Genomic DNA, 21,249 nt, shown 5'->3' with positions numbered 1-21,249 from the left:
ATTTTTTTTTTTTCTGATCACTGCAAAAACACCGTAAAATCGCTGCGGCGCTATAAAAAGATCACTTTTGAGGGGCATGGCGAGTTCATAGAAGAATATATATATTTTTTGTCACAAGTAGAGTTGAGCGAACACCTGGATGTTCGGGTTCGAGAAGTTCGGCCGAACTTCCCGGAAATGTTCGGGTTCGGGATCCGAACCCGACCCGAACTTCGTCCCGAACCCCATTGAAGTCAATGGTGACCCGAACATTTCGGCACTAAAAAGGCTGTAAAACAGCCCAGGAAAGGTCTAGAGGGCTGCAAAAGGCAGCAAAATGTAGTTAAATCCCCTGCAAACAAATGTGGATAGGGAAATGAATAAAAAAAAAAAAAAAAAAAAATTAACCAATATCAATTGGAGAGAGGTCCCATAGCAGAGAATCAGGCTTCATGTCAGCAGAGAATCAGTCTTCATGTCATAGCAGAGAATCAGGCTTCACGTCAGCCAAAACTGGAACAGTCCATTGTCATATATTTAGGCCCCGGCACCCAGACAGAGGAGAGAGGTCCCATAACAGAGATTCAGGCTTCATGTCAGCAGAGAATCAGTCTTCATGTCATAGCAGAGAATCAGGCTTCACGTCACCCACCACTGGAACAGTCCATTGTCATATATTTAGGCCCCGACACCCAGACAGAGGAGAGAGGTCCCGTAACAGAGAATCTGGCTTCATGTCAGCAGAGAATCAGTCTTCATGTCATAGCAGAGAATCAGGCTTCACGTCAGCCAAAACTGGAACAGTCCATTGTCATATATTTAGGCCCCGGCACCCAGACAGAGGAGAGAGGTCCCATAACAGAGATTCAGGCTTCATGTCATAGCAGAGAATCATGCTTCACGTCACCCAAAACTGGAACAGTCCATTGTCAGATATTTAGGCCCTGGCACCCAGACAGAGGAGAGAGGTCCCATAGCAGAGATTCAGGCTTCATGTCATAGCAGAGAATCATGCTTCACGTCACCCAAAACTGGAACAGTCCATTGTCAGATATTTAGGCCCTGGCACCCAGACAGAGGAGAGAGGTCCCATAGCAGAGATTCAGGCTTCATGTCATAGCAGAGAATCATGCTTCACGTCACCCAACACTGGAACAGGCCACTGTCAGATATTTTTAGGCCCCGGCACACAGACAGAGGAGAGGTTCATTCAACTTTGGGTTGCCCCGCAATATAATGGTAAAATGAAAATAAAAATAGGATTGAATGAGGAAGTGCCCTGGAGTACAATAATATATGGTTAAGGGGAGGTAGTTAATGTCTAATCTGCACAAGGGATGGACAGGTCCTGTGGGATCCAGGCCTGGTTCATTTTTATGAACGTCAGCTTGTCCACATTGGCTGTAGACAGGCGGCTGCGTTTGTCTGTAATGACGCCCCCTGCTGTGCTGAGTACACGTTCAGACAAAACGCTGGCCGCCGGGCAGGCCAGCACCTCCAAGGCATAAAAGGCTAGCTCTGGCCACGTGGACAATTGGAGACCCAGAAGTTGAATGGGGCCGAACCATCAGTCAGTACGTGGAGGGGTGTGCACACGTACTGTTCCACCATGTTAGTGAAATGTTGCCTCCTGCTAACACGTTCCGTATCAGGTGGTGGTGCAGTTAGCTGTGGCGTGTTGACAAAACTTTTCCACATCTCTGCCATGCTAACCCTGCCCTCAGAGGAGCTGGCCGTGACACAGCTGCATTGGCTACCTTTTGCTCCTCCTCTGCCTTCGCCTTGGGCTTCCACTTGTTCCCCTGTGACATTTGGGAATGCTCTCAGTAGCGCGTCTACCAATGTGCGCTTGAACTCGCGCATCTTCCTATCACGCTCCAGTGCATGAAGTAAGGTGGGCACATTGTCTTTGTACCGGGGATCCAGCAGGGTGGCAACCCAGAAGTCCGCACACGTTAAAATGTGGGCAACTCTGCTGTTGTTGCGCAGGCACTGCAGCATGTAGTCGCTCATGTGTGCCAGGCTGCCCAGAGGTAAGGACAAGCTGTTCTCTGTGGGAGGCGTATCTTCATCGTCCTGCGTTTCCCCCCAGCCACGCACCAGTGATGGGCCCGAGCTGCGTTGGGTGCCACCCCACTGTGAACATGCTTCATCCTCATCCTCCTCCACCTCCTCCTCATCCTCGTCCTCCAGTAGTGGGCCCTGTCTGGCCACATTTGTACCTGGCCTCTGCTGTTGCAAAAAACCTCCCTCTGAGTCACTTCGAAGAGACTGGCCTGAAAGTGCTAAAAATGACCCCTCTTCCTCCTCCTCCTCCTCCTGGGCCACCTCCTCTTCCATCATCGCCCTAAGTGTTTTCTCAAGGAGACATAGAAGTGGTATTGTAACGCTGATAACGGCGTCATCGCCACTGGCCGTGTTGGTGGAGTACTCGAAACAGCGCAACAGGGCACACAGGTCTCGCATGGAGGCCCAGTCATTGGTGGTGAAGTGGTGCTGTTCCGCAGTGCGACTGACCCGTGCGTGCTGCAGCTGAAACTCCACTATGGCCTGCTGATGCTCGCACAGTCTGTCCAGCATGTGCAAGGTGGAGTTCCACCTGGTGGGCACGTCGCATATGAGGCGGTGAGCGGGAAGGCCGAAGTTACGCTGTAGCGCAGACAGGCAAGCAGCAGGAGGATGTGAACGCCGGAAGCGCGCACAGACGGCCCGCACTTTATGCAGCAGCTCTGACATGTCGGGGTAGTTGTGAATGAACTTCTGCACCACCAAATTCAGCACATGCGCCAGGCAAGGGATGTGCGTCAAACCGGCTAGTCCCAGAGCTGCAACGAGATTTCGCCCATTATCACACACCACCAGGCCAGGCTTGAGGCTCACCGGCAGCAACCACTCGGCGGTCTGTTGATCTATACCCCGCCACAACTCCTGTGCGGTGTGGGGCCTGTCCCCCAAACATATGAGTTTCAGAATGGCCTGCTGACGTTTACCCCGGGCTGTGCTGAAGTTGGTGGTGAAGGTGTGTGGCTGACTGGATGAGCAGGTGGAAGAAGAGGAGGAGGAAGCAGAGTAGGAGGAGGAGGCAACAGGAGGCAAAGAATGTTGCCCTGCGATCCTTGGGGGCGGAAGGATGTGCACCAAACAGCTCTTCGCCTGGGGCCCAGCCGCCACTACATTTACCCAGTGTGCAGTTAGGGAGATATAGCGTCCCTGGCCGTGCTTACTGGGCCACGTATCTGTGGTTAGGTGGACCTTGCCACAGATGGCGTTGCGCAGTGCACACTTGATTTTATCAGATACTTGGTTGTGCAGGGAAGGCACGGCTCTCTTGGAGAAGTAGTGGCGGCTGGGAACAACATACTGTGGGACAGCAAGCGACATGAGCTGTTTGAAGCTGCTGTGTCCACCAGCCTGAATGACAGCATTTCATAGGCCAGTAGTTTAGAAATGCTGGCATTCAGGGCCAGGGATCGAGGGTGGCTAGGTGGGAATTTACGCTTTCTCTCAAATGTTTGTGAGATGGAGAGCTGAACGCTGCCGTGTGACATGGTTGAGATGCTTGGTGACGGAGGTGCTGGTGGTGTTGGTGGTACATCCTCTGTTTGCTGGGTGGCAGGTGCCAACTTTCCTCCAGAGGCGGAGGAAGAGGCCGAGGCTGCAGCAGCAGAAGAGGTAGCAGGGGGAGCCTGAGTGAGTTCCTTGTTTTTAAGGTGTTTACTCCACTGCAGTTCATGCTTTGCATGCAGGTGCCTGGTCATGCAGGTTGTGCTAAGGTTCAGAACGTTAATGCCTCGCTTCAGGCTCTGATGGCACAGCGTGCAAACCACTCGGGTCTTGTCGTCAGCACATTGTTTGAATAACTGCCACGCCAGGGAACTCCTTGAAGCTGCCTTTGGGGTGCTGGGTCCCAGATGGCGGTGGCCAATAGCAGACGGACTCTCTTGGTGGCGGGTGTTCTGCTTTTGCCCACTGCTCCCTCTTTTGCTACGCTGTTGGCTCGGTCTCACCACTGCCTCTTCCTCCGAATTCTGAAAGTCAGTGGCACGACCTTCATTCCATGTGGGGTCTAGGACCTCATCGTCCCCTGCATCGTCTTCCACCCAGTCTTCCTCCCTGAGCTCCTGTTCAGTCTGCACACTGCAGAAAGACACAGCAGTTGGCACCTGTGTTTCATCATCATCAGAGACGTGCTGAGGTGGTATTTCCATGTCCTCATCATTAGGAAACATAAGTGGATGTGCGTTCTATCTCTTCCACCCCTGGGGAAGGGCTAGGTGGATGCCCTTGGGAAACCTTGCCAGCAGAGTCTTCAAACAGCATAAGAGACTGCTGCATAATTTGAGGCTCAGACAGTTTCCCTGATATGCATGGGGGTGATGTGACAGACTGATGGGCTTGGTTTTCATGCGCCATCTGTGCGCTTTCTGCAGAAGACTGGGTGGGAGATAATGTGAACGTGCTGGATCCACTGTCGGCCACCCAATTGACTAATGTCTGTACCTGCTCAGGCCTTACCATCCTTAGAACGGCATTGGGCCCAACCAAATATCGCTGTAAATTCTGGTGGGACCTGAGGTAGTTGGTTCACTAGGACGTGTGGCTGTGGCAGAACGGCCACGTCCTCTCCTAGCACCAGAGGGTCCCACTAACACCACCACGACCATGTCCGCGTCCCTTACTAGATGTTTTCCTCATTGTTACCGTTCACCAGAATGAGAAAAAAATTATTTGGCCCAATAAATTGAATTCAAATTCAGGCCTTTTTTTACAGACACATAACACTATCTGGCTATCTATTTAGGTACCGTATTACACTAATATAGGCACAGCAGTAACGACAGATTTAGCTGAATATAAATTGTAGGCCTAGTATTTAGGCCCTGGATGACAGGTATACGTTTTGGGACAGAATTAAACTTGGAAATGCATGGTAGCGTGTGAAGTTATTGAGGATGACACTATCCGCACCTTCAATCTAATATACCCTTTTATGGATCGATTTAAACTTGGCCTGATACAGCAGAAACCACTGATTTAGGGAATTGCTAAGTTGGGAATTGTATTTTAAACCAGAACAAAAACTGTACTTTGCCGGACACTAAATAAATTGACCAGCCACAGCAGTAACAACAGATTTAGCTGAATATAAATTTTAGGACTATTATTTAGGCGCTGGGTCACAGGTATAAGTTTATGGACAGAATTAAACTTGGAAATGCATGGTAGCGTGTGAAGTTATTGAGGATGACACTATCCGCACCTTAAATCTAATATACCCTTTTATGGATCGATTTAAACTTGGCCTGATACAGCAGAAAAAAATTATTTAGGGGATTGCTAACTTGGGAATTGTATTCAACCCAGAACAAAAACTGTGCTTTGGCAGACACTAAATGAATTGACCAGCCTCAGCAATAAACACAGATTTAGCTGAATATAAATTTTAGGCCTATTATTTAGGCGCTGGGTGACAGGTATACGTTTACGGACAGAATTAAACTTGGATATGCACGGTAGCGTGTGAAGTTATTGAGGATGACACTATCCGCACCTTAAATCTAATATACCCTTTTATGGATCGATTTAAACTTGGCCTGATACAGCAGAAAAAAATTATTTAGCGGATTGCTAAGTTGGGAATTATATTCAACCCAGAACAAAAACTGTGCTTTGGCGGACACTAAATGAATTGACCAGCCTCAGCAATAAACACAGATTTAGCTGAATATAAATTTTAGGCCTATTATTTAGGCGCTGGGTGACAGGTATACGTTTACGGACAGAATTAAACTTGGAAATGCACGGTAGCGTGTGAAGTTATTGAGGATGACACTATCCGCACCTTAAATCTAATATACCCTTTTATGGATCGATTTAAACTTGGCCTGATACAGCAGAAAAAAATTATTTAGGGGATTGCTAAGTTGGGAATTGTATTCAACCCAGAACAAAAACTGTGCTTCGGCAGACAGCAGACAGTATTACAATTGGCTAGCCACAGCTGAAACACCAGATTTAGGGTACTGCTATTTTGGCAATTGTATTTTACCCCTCAATAAAATAGCAAGCACAGCCAAGCCCCTGTTGTAGGATATAGCAAGAAAATAACCACACTATTGATGGTTAAATGGACTTGGTGGCAGCTTGTGCTGGCGCACCACAAGACCTAAAATGGCCGCCGATCACCCAAGAAAAAAGTGACATAAAAATGCTCTGGGCAGCCTAAAAACAGTGAGCAATTAAATAGCAGCAGTTCAATGATCCACAGCTGTAGATCGATCACTGAATTAAGTGTTTTTGCAGAGTTAATCACTGTCTAATCTGGCCCTAACAGCAGCTGCAACCTCTCCCTACACTGATCAGAGCAGAGTGACGTGCGGCGCTATGTGACTCCAGCTTAAATAGATGCTGTGTCACATGCTGCACTGGCCAATCACAGCCATGCCAATAGTAGGCATGGCTGTGATGGCCTCTTGGGGCAACTAGTATGACGCTTGTTGATTGGTTGCTTTGCAGCCTTTCAAAAAGCGCCAAGAAAGCGCCGAACACCGAACCCGAACCCAAACTTTTACGAAAATGTTCGGGTCCGTGTCACGGACACCCCAAAATTCGGTACGAACCCGAACTATACAGTTCGGGTTCGCTCATCCCTAGTCACAAGTTAGCGGAAATTGTTTTTTTTTGTTTTTTTGTTTTTTCTTACAAAGTCTCATATTCCACTAACTTGTGACAAAAAATAAAATCTCACATGAACTCACCATACCCCTCACGGAATCCAAATGCGTAAAATTTTTTAGACATTTATATTCCAGACTTCTTCTGACGCTTTAGGGCCCTTAAAATGCCAGGGCAGTATAAATACCCCACAAGTGACCCCATTTCGGAAAGAAGACACCCCAAGGTATTCGCTGAGGGGCATATTGAGTCCATAAAAGATTTAACTTTTTGTCACAAGTTAACGGAAAGGGAGACTTTGTGAGAAAAAAGAAAAAAAAATCAATTTCCGCTAACTTGTGCAAAAATAAAAAACTTCTATGAACTCGCCATGCCCCTCACGGAATACCTTGGGGTGTCTTCTTTCCAAAATGGGGTCACATGTGGGGTATTTATACTGCCTGGCATTTTAGGGGCCCTAAAGCGTAAGAAGAAGTCTGGAATCCAAATGTCTAAAAATGCCTTCCTAAAAGGAATTTGGGCTCCTTTGCGCACCTAGGCTGCAATAAAGTGTCACACATGTGTTATCGCCGTACTCAGGAGAAGTAGGGCAATGCGTTTTGGGGTGTCGTTTTATATATACCCATGCTGGGTAAGAGAAATATCTCTCTAAAATGACAACTTTGTATAAAAAAATTGGAAAAGTTGACTTTTACAGAGATATTTCTCTCACCCAGCATAAGTATATGTAAAAATACACCCCAAAACACATTGCCCTACTTCTCCTGAATATGGCGATACCACATGTGTGACACTTTTTTGCAGCCTAGGTGGGCAAAGGGGCCCACATTCTAAAGAGCACCTTTAGGATTTCACAGGACATTTTTTAGACATTTGAATTTCAAACTACTTCTCACGCATTAGGGCCCCTAAAATGCCAGGGCAGTATAACTACCCCACAAGTGACCCCATTTTGGAAAGAAGACACTCCAAGGTATTTCGTGATGGGCATAGTGAGTTCATGGAAGCTTTTATTTTTTGTCACAAGTTAGTGGAATATAAGACTTTGTAAGGAAAAAAATAAAATAAAAAAAATCATCATTTTCCGCTAACTTGTGCCAAAAAAAAATAAAAAATACTAGGAACTCTCCATGCCCCTCATGGAATACTTTAGGGTGTCTACTTTCTAAAATGGGGTCATTTGTGGTTTTTTTCTACTGTCTGGGCATTGTAGAACCTCAGGAAACATGACAGGTGCTCAGAAAGTCAGAGCTGCTTCAAAATGCGGAAATTCATATTTTTGTAAACGCTATAACTTTTACCCAAACCAATAAATATACACTTATTGCATTTTTTTCATCAAAGACATGTAGAACAATAAATTTAGAACAAAAATTTATATAGAAATGTCGTTTTTTTTTTAAAAAATTACAACTGAAAGTGAAAAATGTCATTTTTTTGCAAAGATTTCGGTAAATTTCGATTAATAACAAAAAAAGTAAAAATGTCAGCAGCAATGAAATACCACCAAATGAAAGCTCTATTAGTGAGAAGAAAAGGAGGTAAAATTCATTTGGGTGGTAAGTTGCATGACCGAGCAATAAACCGTGAAAGTAGTGTAGTGCAGAATTGTAAAAAGTGGTCTGGTCATTAAGGGTGTTTAAGCTAGAGGAGCTGAGGCGGTTAAACAGGTTTTCTCATCTCAGACAATGGGGGCATATCGCTAGGATAACGCGTCCTCACTGCTGGTAACCACACCTACAGTACAGACCAAAAGTTTGGACACACCTTTTCATTCAAAGAGTTTTCTTTATTTTCATGACTATGAAAATTGTAGATTCACACTGAAGGCATCAAAACTATGAATTAACACATGTGGAATTATATACATAACAAACAAGTGTGAAACAATTGAAAATATGTCATATTCTAGGTTCTTCAAAGTAGCCACCTTTTGCTTTAATTACTGCTTTGCACACTCTTGGCATTCTCTTGATGAGCTTCAAGAGGTAGTCCCCTGAAATGGTTTTCACTTCACAGGTGTGCCCTGTCAGGTTTAATAAGTGGGATTTCTTGCCTTATAAATGGGGTTGGGACCATCAGTTGCGTTGAGGAGAAGTCAGGTGGATACACAGCTGATAGTCCTACTGAATAGACTGTTAAAATTTGTATTATGGCAAGAAAAAAGCAGCTAAGTAAAGAAAAACGAGTGGCCATCATTACTTTAAGAAATGAAGGTCAGTCAGTCAGCCGAAAAATTAGGAAAACTTTGAAAGTAAGGGCTATTTGACCATGAAGGAGAGTGATGGGGTGCTGCGCCAGATGACCTGGCCTCCACAGTCACCGGACCTGAACCCAATCAAGATGGTTTGGGGTGAGCTGGACAGCAGAGTGAAGGCAAAAGGGCCAACAAGTGCTAAGCATCTCTGGGAACTCCTTCAAGACTGTTGGAAGACCATTTCAGGGGACTACCTCTTGAAGCTCATCAAGAGAATGCCAAGAGTGTGCAAAGCAGTAATCAAAGCAAAAGGTGGCTACTTTGAAGAACCTAGAATATGACATATTTTCAGTTGTTTCACAATTGTTTGTTATGTATATAATTCCACATGTGTTAATTCATAGTTTTGATGCCTTCATAGTCATGAAAATAAAGAAAACTCTTTGAATTAGAAGGTGTGTCCAAACTTTTGGTCTGTACTGTATATTGAGAACGGAGCCCCGAAAGTGGAGGAGAGCGAACTGCACATGCGCAGCCGCCCTCCATTAATTTCTATGGGAGAAGCGGGGATTAGCGCTTGGTGGTAGACGGACCCCGGGAAATCTGTGGTCTTCCAGCAACAGTGCTCCCCACTCCGTTCTCGATATAGGTGCGTGTCCTAGTGATGGAACCCACACCTATCAGACAATGGGGGCATATCCTAGCGATATGCCCCCATTGTCTAATGTGAATACCCCTTTAACAGCTGTATGTCCCTTGAGTGTCCCTTGTGGTAATCACACTAGTTATGTCAGAGCATCATCGGGAAATCATTAATCAAACTGTGAAATTACAATTTGTTAATGAATTCATGATGATGATGATGGACCGTGACTCCCACAAGGGCTCATATGAAAGGGCACAAGATTGAACAATGAACAAGCATTTGCTTGTTCATGTGCCAATCATAGGGTCTACGATCAATAAAGAGCCAAAAGATAGCTCATTATTGATGGTCATGTTCACGGTTCATCCACCGTTGGCACTAATGCTATTTAGATTTTTTTTTAGCAAGGGTGTTATAATAAACGCACAGTAGTGAGACTAGGGTAGTTTTAATTTCACGCAGCTGTAGTAGCCAAGGTTACTGTTACCCTGTACAGGACAATAAAAACACAGACACAGTGAAGTAAGCTATAATTTTTTATAATTAAAAACAATTAAAAAATATATACACTGCTCAAAAAAATAAAAGGAACACTTAAACACACAATGTAACTCCAAGTCAATCACACTTCTGTGAAATCAAACTGTCCACTTAGGAAGCAACACTGAGTGACAATCAATTTCACATGCTGTTGTGCAAATGGGATAGACAACAGGTGGAAATTATAGGCAATTAGCAAGACACCCCAATAAAGGAGTGGTTCTGCAGGTTGTGACCACAGACCACTTCTTAGTTCCTATGCTTCCTGGCTGATGTTTTGGTCACTTTTGAATGCTGGCGGTGCTTTCACTCTAGTGGTAGCATGAGACGGAGTCTACAACCCACACAAGTGGCTCAGGTAGTGCAGCTTATCCAGGATGGCACATCAATGCGAGTTGTGGCAAGAAGGTTTGCTGTGTCTGTCAGCGTAGTGTCCAGAGCATGGAGGCGCTACCAGGAGACAGGCCAGTACATCAGGAGACGTGGAGGAGGCCGTAGGAGGGCAACAACCCAGCAGCAGGACCGCTACCTCCGCCTTTGTGCAAGGAGGAACAGGAGGAGCACTGCCAGAGCCCTGCAAAATGACCTCCAGCAGGCCACAAATGTTCATGTGTCTGCTCAAACGGTCAGAAACAGACTCCATGAGGGTGATATGAGGGCCCAACGTCCACAGGTGGGGGTTGTGCTTACAGCCCAACACTGTGCAGGACGTTTGGCATTTGCCAGAGAACACCAAGATTGGCAAATTCGCCACTGGCGCCCTGTGCTCTTCACAGATGAAAGCAGGTTCACACTGAGCACATGTGACAGATGTGACAGAGTCTGGAGACACCGTGGAGAACGTTCTGCTGCCTGCAACATCCTCCAGCATGACCGATTTGGCATTGGGTCAGTAATGGTGTGGGGTGGCATTTCTTTGGAGGGCCGCACAGCCCTCCATGTGCTCGCAAGAGGAAGCCTGACTGCCATTAGGTACCGAGATGAGATCCTCAGACCCCTTGTGAGACCATATGTTGGTGCGGTTGGCCCTGGGTTTCTCCTAATGCAAGACAATGCTAGACCTCATGTGGCTGGAGTGTGTCAGCAGTTCCTGCAAGACGAAGGCATTGATGCTATGGACTGGCCCGCCCGTTCCCCAGACCTGAATCCAATTGAGTACATCTGGGACATCATGTCTCGCTCTATCCACCAACGTCACGTTGCACCACAGACTGTCCAGGAGTTGGCAGATGCTTTAGTCCAGGTCTGGGAGGAGATCCCTCAGGAGACCGTCCGCCACCTCATCAGGAGCATGCACAGGCGTTGTAGGGATGTCATACAGGCACGTGGAGGCCACACATACTACTGAGCCTCATTTTGACTTGTTTTAAGGACATTACATCAAATTTGGATCAACCTGTAGTGTGTTTTTCCACTTTAATTTTGAGTGTGACTCCAAATCCAGACCTCCATGGGTTAAAAATTTGATTTCCATATTTTTTTTTTGTGTGATTTTGTTGTCAGCACATTCAACTATGTAAAGAACAAAGTATTTCAGAAAAATATTTAATTAATTCAGATCTAGGATGTGTTATTTTTGTGTTCCCTTTATTTTTTTGAGCAGTGTATATATAAACATTAACATTTTCACAACTGTGCAAAATTTGGAGGGGAGGTGGACTGTCGTGGGCTTGGTGGTCTGGGGCTGGCAATGGTAGCCTCCCTGTCCTGTCAAGTCTCTGAGATTAACGGGCCACAGGAAAGGATGCAGGGTGAAATTGTGGGGTGTGGAGAAAGGAAGGGTCTGAGGAGGAGGGGACCGAGCATGTGTAGAGGTGGAGGGAGTTTGGAAAGAAGTTGGAGGAAAATAGTAGGGAGGAGAAGTAGAATAAGAGACAGAAAGGAACACATGCTCGTGTCACCGCCAGTTCTGTGAGAAGGTCTGACAGACATTCTTCTCTACCTCTTGTATGACGTTCTTTGTTTTGGTTTTACTTTGTCATCTCCATTCCTTCTGCCAGGTGTCACTTATTTAGACTAATTGTCTTCCTTTATATTCCCTCCCACACTGCCTCACTTTGCGGTTTATACTACTTCCTGGATAAAGTGTTCACTGCTGGAGGCTGCTGCTGCTGTTTGCTCAGATAAGTCTTTTCCTTTATTGTGTTTCCTTGCTGGCTTGATTCTAGGTGACCCTGACTCCGTCCGTATTAAGTGCAGGGAGCCGGTGGTCGTGTCCCCTCACTATTATAGGGTTTTTAGGTGTCACACAGTCTTAGGTACGTGGGCATGCAATCGTCTACCATTGAGACCCTTGCATGTGCTTAGCAGTCAGGGAGAACTCTTAGGGTTTTATAGGGCTCACCTATATGCTCCTTAGTTTGGGATAAAGCCATTCGGTCGTTTATTTATAAGTTCCAGCTATCTGCAACTTTACCCGTGACAGCTCGGGGGGGGGGGGGGGGGGGAATGGGAAGGCTGGCGGTAATGGCCACTGTTGTAGGATGAGGGTAGATGTGGGATAGGGGTGGGGGTTGGGGGCGGTGCATAAATTGCCATGACCCGTTCTCTAGCTTGATCTTAAACTCATGCAACTGCTCGGGCATCATTGAGTCTATCAAACTGATTATGCTTAGCCCATAATGGTAGTTAGGCAAATCAAGTCAGCACTAAACTCCTTCTGATGTTTGGCAAAACCTTCCAGAGCGTCGGAAACAACCTCTACAAGGTTCACATAATCAGTTCGATTTGGCCTACCGGATCTCTGCCTGCTCACCAGGGCTCTCAAATTTGGGCATAAACCAAAGGGCCTCTGTTGAGCGGAGAGATCCACTAGGGGACAATGCATGAGGGACAGGAGGGTTGGCGCTGGCGATCCGTCTCGGTTCCGCCTCAGGAGGTTGTTCAGGCTCCCGAGTGCTGCTGCAAGTTCTGTGGGGGAAAAAAGAAGGAAAGGAAAAAATTGTCCTTTAAATACAACATCCATGTTCTATTCTATGTCTACCTTATACCATAGGGGGCTGGCCAAAACAGGGGAGCCAAACACTCCGCTGTCTCAGACAGCCCCTTTAAATTAAATCCTTTTTCAGTTTTTAAAAATATTTACCTTCTTGGTGCCATTGTGTGTCGCAGGAACCCTAGGGCCGCCGTATAGATGTATGTGGTCCCTGAGGTTCCTCCGGAGCCATTCGGGGCCTGAACCTCCTTGTTTAAATCCCGCCTGAAGCGGTCCCAGATAGATCGCCAAACCGTGCTAACCAGTTTGACTGTAGAAAAAAACATAAAAATAAAATTTAGCATGATGTAAGGTAAAGAACAATATGAATGTATTAAAATACATATTGTTGTACTTACCACAATTCTCCTGAGCCGCCGCATTTAGATCCCCCCAGGTCTCAAAAAGTTCAGAACATAAGTCCCTCTAGAGCCGCTGGGTCCGATGATGATTAGCGTGGTGGCGGTCGGAGTGGTCCCATAAAGATGGACGCGCCTCCACCAGTTGGATGAGGAGCTCGTTATCAATGGTAGGGACCCGAGCTCATCATCTTCTCTGGTGGAGCCTTTGAAACCCTGAAAGAAAAAGAAATACAAAATTAACTGAAAATCCGAATACAAAATGCAAATTAGAACTACTTAATAAATACTTACATGTCTACGACTGCCGCTGAATGTGGAGGCGACTGGGGGATCCTTGCTGGCAGCTCTAGGTGCAGGTTGCTGAAACAAAAACAAAAAAATGTTTTAACCATAATGTATTTAAAAAATAAATAAATAAATATATATATATATATATATATATATACTGCTCAAAAAAATAAAGGGAACACAAAAATAACACATCCTAGATCTGAATTAATTAAATATTCTTCTGAAATACTTTGTTCTTTATATAGTTGAATGTGCTGACAACAAAATCACACAAAAATAAAAAAATGGAAATCTAATTTTTCAACCCATGGAGGTCTGGATTTGAAGTCACACTCAAAATTAAAGTGGAAAAACACACTACAGCCTGATCCAACTTTGATGTAATGTCCTTAAAACAAGTCAAAATGAGGCTCAGTAGTGTGTGTGGCCTCCACGTGCCTTTATGACCTCCCTACAACGCCTGTGCATGCTCCAGATGAGGTGGCGGACGGTCTCCTGAGGGATCTCCTTCCAGACCTGGACTAAGGCATCTGCCAACTCCTGGACAGTCTGTGGTGCAACGTGACGTTGGTGGATAGAGCGAGACATGATGTCCCAGATGTGCTCAATTGGATTCAGGTCTGGGGAACGGGCGGGCCAGTCCATAGCATCAATGCCTTCGTCTTGCAGGAACTGCTGACACACTCCAGCCACATGAGGTCTAGCATTGTCTTGCATTAGGAGGAACCCAGAGCCAACCGCACCAGCATATGGTATCACAAGGGGTCTGAGGATCTCATCTCGGTACCTAATGGCAGTCAGGCTACCTCTGGCGAGCACATGGAGGGCTGTGCGGCCCTCCAAAGAAATGCCACCCCACACCATTACTGACCCAATGCCAAACCGGTCATGCTGGAGGATGTTGCAGGCAGCAGAACGTTCTCCACGGCGTCTCCAGACTCTGTCATGTCTGTCACATGTGCTCAGTGTGAACCTGCTGTCATCTGTGAAGAGCACAGGGCGCCAGTGGCGAATTTGCCAATCTTGGTGTTCTCTGGCAAATGCCAAACGTCCTGCACGGTGTTGGGCTGTAAGCCCAACCCCCACCTGTGGACGTCGGGCCCTCATATCACCCTCATGGAGTCTGTTTCTGACCGTTTGAGCAGACACATGCACATTTGTGGCCTGCTGGAGGTCATTTTGCAGGGCTCTGGCAGTTCTCCTCCTGTTCCTCCTTGCACAAAGGCGGAGGTAGCGGTCCTGCTGCTGGGTTGTTGCCCTCCTCCACGTCTCCTGATGTACTGGCCTGTCTCCTGGTAGCGCCTCCATGCTCTGGACACTACGCTGATAGACACAGCAAACCTTTTTGCCACAGCTCGCATTGATGTGCCATCCTGGATAAGCTGCACTACCTGAACCACTTGTGTGGGTTGTAGACTCCGTCTCATGCTACCACTAGAGTGAAAGCACCGCCAGCATTCAAAAGTGACCAAAACATCAGCCAGGAAGCATAGGAACTGAGAAATGGTCTGTGGTCACAACCTGCAGAACCACTCCTTTATTGGGGTGTCTTGCTAATTGCCTATAATTTCCACCTGTTGTCTATCCCATTTGCACAACAGCATGTGAAATTGATTGTCACTCAGTGTTGCTTCCTAAGTGGACAGTTTGATTTCACAGAAGTGTGATTGACTTGGAGTTACATTGTGTTGTTTAAGTGTTCCCTTAATTTTTTTGAGCAGTGTATATATATATATATATATATATATATATATATATATATATATATATATACACACACACTTACTTCTTGACAGCCCCGGTCCGGGCTTGGTCCACCTCCCCTGGACGATGGCGAGGGCACCACTGTTGAGCGGGCCCCGGCAGGTGAGCCGGCCACAGCTGGAGAGCCCTCCGATGAGGATGAAGAAGCCTATAATAAGAGCACATACTGATTAATGCAACGAATCAAACAGTACAAACTCCAAGTGTTGATTTTTTACTTACCGGCCTCTGAATATGACGGCACCTTCTGGGTGGGTGTCTCCAATCAATGGTTTGCTTCTTTGATGACATCTGTACGCAACATAGTACCAGACAAAATGCAGATAACGTTAAAGGAACTTGTTTAGAGCACTATTTCCAGATATATCAAACAACATTTTTTTTTTAAATACTTACTTTATACAAGATAAATTGGTGCTTGCCCACCACAGAACTTTCTATAAAACTTTTTTTTTTTGACGATCCTAATAAAAAAATAAAAATATTAATCCCACAGGTGCCATAATCCCCCCAGAGACAGCAGCCCCCCACAGTGCCAGCAGCCCCCCATAGTGCCAGTAGCCCCCACAGTTCCAACCAACCCCCCACAGTGCCATCAGCCCCCCCAGTGCCAGAATCCCCCATAGGTCCAGCCACACCCTGCCCCAGTGCCATCAGCCCCCCAGTGCCATCAGCCCCCCACCCCAGTGCCATCACCCACCCCCAGAGCCAATATCCCCCATAAAGCCAGCCCCCCCTCAGTGCCAGCAGCCCCCACAGTTCCAGCAACACCCCCCAGTGCCATCACACACCCCAGTGCCTGCAGCCACCCCCAGATCCAGTAGCCCCCATAAAGTCAGCCCCCCCACCCAGTGCCAGCAGCCCCTACAGTTCCAGCCACACCCCCCACAGTGCCAACAGCCCCCCCAGTGCCAGCAACCCCCCACCCCAGTGCCATCAGCCACCCCCAGAGCCAGTAGCCCCCATAAAGCCAGCCCCCCCAGTGCCAGCAGCCCCCACAGTTCCAGCCACCCCCCCCCCCAGTGCCAGCAACCCCCCTAGTGATAGATAGATAGATAGATAGATAGATAGATAGATAGATAGATAGATAGATAGAAAAAAATAAAGAAAGACAAACACACAACTTCCTATATTTACCAGTGTTCAGCAAGTCGATGATCCAAGATGGCCGACAATGATGGGAGGGAAAGGAAATTACTGGGCATGCGCAGAGACGTGAGCATTTTGAAACGGATCAGTCTCAAAGCGGAGCCAGTGCAAACGGATCCATCCCCATTTACTTCAATTGTGAGTCTGGACGGATCCGCTTGGCTCCGCATCTTCAGACGGCCATCAAAACGCAGCAAGCAGCGTTTTGGTGCCCGCCTCCAAAGCGGAACGGTGACCAAACGCAGCCCAACTGATGCATTCTGAGCGGATCCTTATCCATTCAGAATGCATTAGGGCTTAACTGATCCGTTTTGAACCGTTTGTGAGAGCCCTGAAACGGATCTCACAAAAGGAATTCAAAACGCCAGTGTGAAAGTAGCCTAAAGTGTGGGCTTCAAAAATGTATCTGTGACATACAATGTAATTTTTCCGTAGCAGGTGTCCGCTTCTGACAGTGACCTTACCAGGGCAACATCTGCAGTGTAACGTGTGCACTTCAAAAATGTATCTGTGACATACAATGTAATTTTTCCGTAGACAGTGTCCACTTCTGACAGTGACCTTACCAGGGCCACATCTGCAGTGTAACGTGTGCACTTAAAAAAAAAATTCTGTGACATACAGTGTACTTTGTCAGCTTTGCAACCATACTCCCCCTGGAAGACCTTGGTTTCCCGGAAGCAGCTCGGCAGGTCATTGGAAAAACGCAGCCGGATCTCCGTTCGTCATTGTTTATGGTTGGAACGACGACGGTATCTGATCATCTTCGAACCTCCGACTTTCGTTTTTGATTAATGAAAACATTCTTGGCAAATGCTTTCACCTCTAGCGGCGCAATACGGATACCCCCGGCTGTCCCTCTTAATCATGGCCCCAGTTCCGAAAACCAACAAAATAGAACCGGAGTCCTATTCCATTATTCCTAGGTGAGGTATTCAGGAGACCTGACCTGCTTTGAACACTGTAAATTGTTTCAATGGTCAGCTAAGCAGCTGGCACCCTCCCATATTTTTTTAAATGGTCATCTCAGCAGCAGGCCCTCAACCATAATGTTTTAGAGGGTCAGCTCAGCTGCAGGTCCTCGCATATAATTTTTTAGATGGTCAGATCACCTGCAGGCCCTCACATATACTTTTTTAGAGGGCCAGCTCACCTGCAGGCCCTCACCTACAATCTTTTAGAGGGTCAGCTCACCAGCAGGCCTGCACCTACAATCTTTTACAGGGTCAGCTCACCTGTAGGCCCTCACCTAATTATATCTAATAGGTAAATTGCGCACATGCTGCCTTGCTTCGAAGTGGTAGCTGTAGCTGTTTCTCAGGCTCCCTCTCCGGAATCAAACCGTGATTCCCTGTTACCCATAGTCACCGTGGTTCGTGCTGAAAACAACATTGAAATTTGATAGGGCAGACATCCGAATGGATCGTCGCCGTCATGGGAACGTGCGATCGGGTCCAGGTTATCTAGAGTCAACAAAGCGGCAGCAGACCCTCCCCCATAATGTTTTAGATGGTCAGATCAGCAGGCCCTTGCTCCATATGTTTTTGAGGGTCACCAGCAGGCCATCAATCATAATTTTTCAAGGCTGTGGATGATGCCCTCCTGTATGTGTAACAAAGGGTGTATTTTTGGCAGCACTTTCACTTAGTGTATAGGCTTTATGAGTGTAGGAGTCCCACTACCTGAAAAATTGTACCACATTGTGAATGAGGCCCTCCTTTATGTGATATACAGGTTGTATCAGAATTCATCTTCCTTGTAATTTTTGGCAGCACTTGCACTTTATATACAAGTAAATATACAGGAAAGAATGTTTCCCAGCAATTTTTTCTCTAAAATCGATTTAATCTTCGGTTTTGTGCGTATTATTGTCAGTCTGTAAAAGTGGTGTACTACTCGGACAACATCGTTCCCAACAACGACCTGGGAGTCCAAGATGCATCCAGACATCCTCCTAATGCTGTTCCTGAACCATTTCAGTGGTGTTTCCATCAATTTCTGACCATTTACTATGAACCAAGCACCCTCCCCTCTTCAAAGCAGGGGGTGCCTGGTTTAATGCTCAGATTCCCCCCTTGACTTCGATTATACTCGGCTGCTCGGTAGAGCACCCGTGCATCCCGATGTGTTTGGCCCGAGCCCCCGAGCACTATGGTGCTTGATTAACAGTACTATCTACCAATAACTATCTGGATTATATATATGAGGTATCAGATGTAATATGACACAGGAATTCAGCACAGTACAGAAATCACACTCCTCTCTCTCTCACAACTGCATGAAACAGCACAAAATGGCTGTTGGAAATTTTCTTATATAGTAAGGGGTAGGCAACTTTCCTATTGGTTGCTAGGGATGTTGCTAAGCTCTGACAGAGATATTGCAGCCTTCTCATTGGCCAACAAACTACAACTAGGGAGGGATCATGTGTACTGTTTAAAAAATATATATATAATATTCGAATTTATGAATATATAGCGCTATATTCTAAATATTCGTAAATTCTCGAAGTGCCAATATCCGCGATTAAAATACGAATATTCGCGCTCAACACTACCTATGACTATGTGGCAGCAGTAGGAGACCACAGAGCGGCAAGGTGACATAGTGTGGAGGGGGCGGCAGCATCAGGAGGCCACAGAGTGGCAAGGTGACATAATGTGGAGGTAGCATCAGCATCAGGAGACCACAAAGTGGCAAGGTGACAGTGTGGAGTTGGCAGCAGCAGCAGGAGGAGGCCAAAGAGTGGCAAGGTGACATAGTGTTGAGGTAGCAGCAGCATCAGGACACCACAGAGTGGTAGGGTTACATATTGTGGAGGTAGCAGCAGCATCAGGAGACCACAGAGTGGCAAGGTGACATATTATGGAGGTAGCAGCAGTATCAGAAGACCACAGAGTGACCCAGGGACAGAGTGTGGAGGTGGGTGGCAATAACAGTACCCACTGACGATGGTGGGTGTAAGAAGGAGCTTTTGGAATCAGATGTTTGTCATCAGGCAGGTGGAAGCATCAGAATAGTAGCTGAGGCAGGTAGCTAGAAGAAACCGGTCTCTTTTGTGTTGGTGTGGCACCATGGATGATCTAGTCTGATGCATCAGGCATTGGTGGGTGGAAATATTGGCTGATTCATGCCTGATTCATCTTGACAAAGGTCAGTCTCTCCACATTTAGTGTGGACAGGAGAGTTCTCCTTGGAGCAGTTCCTCCCCTGTGTGACTCCATTCGCCCAAGCAAAACAGGTGCAGAACAGCGTGAGAGTGATGAGAGGGGTCGCACATGGCTTGCATACACTACATGCCTCCAACATAATTCTTGGATCTCTACATGAAAATAATGTATTTGCTGTAAATCGCGAGAGGGGCATAGTTGGAGACATTGACTTCATAAGAGATACAGAGCAGCGGAGTTTAGCCACCTCTATTTGCTTCCCTCTGTTTACTACTCCTGAATTAAAATTGGGGCAACCAGCTTCAGCTTCCTCTGACGTGTATGCATACGGAATCCTATTGTTATAGCTTTGCACAGGGAGCAAGAATGTTACGCACAATTCTGATGGAACTCCGGATCTTAAGAAACTGGACTTGGACTCCAAAGCAGAGGCTCTCCTGTCATGTCTGGTGTGCTGTGGGGTTCAAATGCAGACGGAGCAGATAAAAACACATGAATATTTTCAACTTAGTAAAGCTGCTTGATTTAATTGTAAATAGATGTAAAGGCAAAGTCTGCAGGTGTGTTGTCATCAGCGTCTTCATTATGTTTACTGCAGGACCCACGACAACGTAATTTGGTCCATAGAGGAGGTGTACAATCACCCATCAATTTTCCCGAAAAAAACATGTTTGAAATAAAAAATTTCACCAATAAAAGGATAATGGAATTTGGTTCATACAGAACAAAGTGTACAATCACCCATCAATTTTCCCCAAAAAAGCCTTTTTCACATAAAAAATGTCACCACTAGGTAATTCGGTCCATTCCTCAAAAGGAGATGTACAATCACCCATCAATTTTCCCCAAAAAAAGCCTGTTTCTCATAGAAAATATCACCACCACGTAATTCGGTCCATACCGCAAAAGGAGGTGTATAATCACCCATAAATTTTCCGGAAAAAAAATGTTTGAAATAAAAAATGTCACCACTATGTAATTCGTTCCATACTGCAAAAGGAGGTGTACAATCACCCATAAATTTTCCCCAAAAAAGCCTGTTTTACATAAAAAATTTCACCACTATGTAATTCGGTCAATACTAAAAAAGGAGGTGTAAAATCACCCATCAATTTTCCTGAAAAGAACATGTTTGAAAAAAACTTCACCACTATGTAATTCGGTCCATACCACAAAAGGAGGTGTACAATCACACATCAATTTTCCCCAAAAAAAGCTGTTTCACATAAAAAACTTCAACACTACGTAATTCGGTCCATACCGCAAACAGGGCTTTACCAGATATAACTGCACCGCTGAACGGCAAATAGGCCCTTATTTTTGTCCACTTTTACACTACACAAGGCTTTTCAACATACACTCACCTAAAGAATTATTAGGAACACCTGTTCTATTTCTCATTAATGCAATTATCTAGTCAACCAATCACATGGCAGTTGCTTCAATGCATTTAGGGGTGTGGTCCTGGTCAAGACAATCTCCTGAACTCCAAACTGAATGTC

The sequence above is a fragment of the Bufo bufo genome, chromosome 4 (assembly GCF_905171765.1).
Source record: "Bufo bufo chromosome 4, aBufBuf1.1, whole genome shotgun sequence".
Taxonomy (NCBI): domain Eukaryota; kingdom Metazoa; phylum Chordata; class Amphibia; order Anura; family Bufonidae; genus Bufo; species Bufo bufo.
This window is presented reverse-complemented; position numbering follows the sequence as displayed.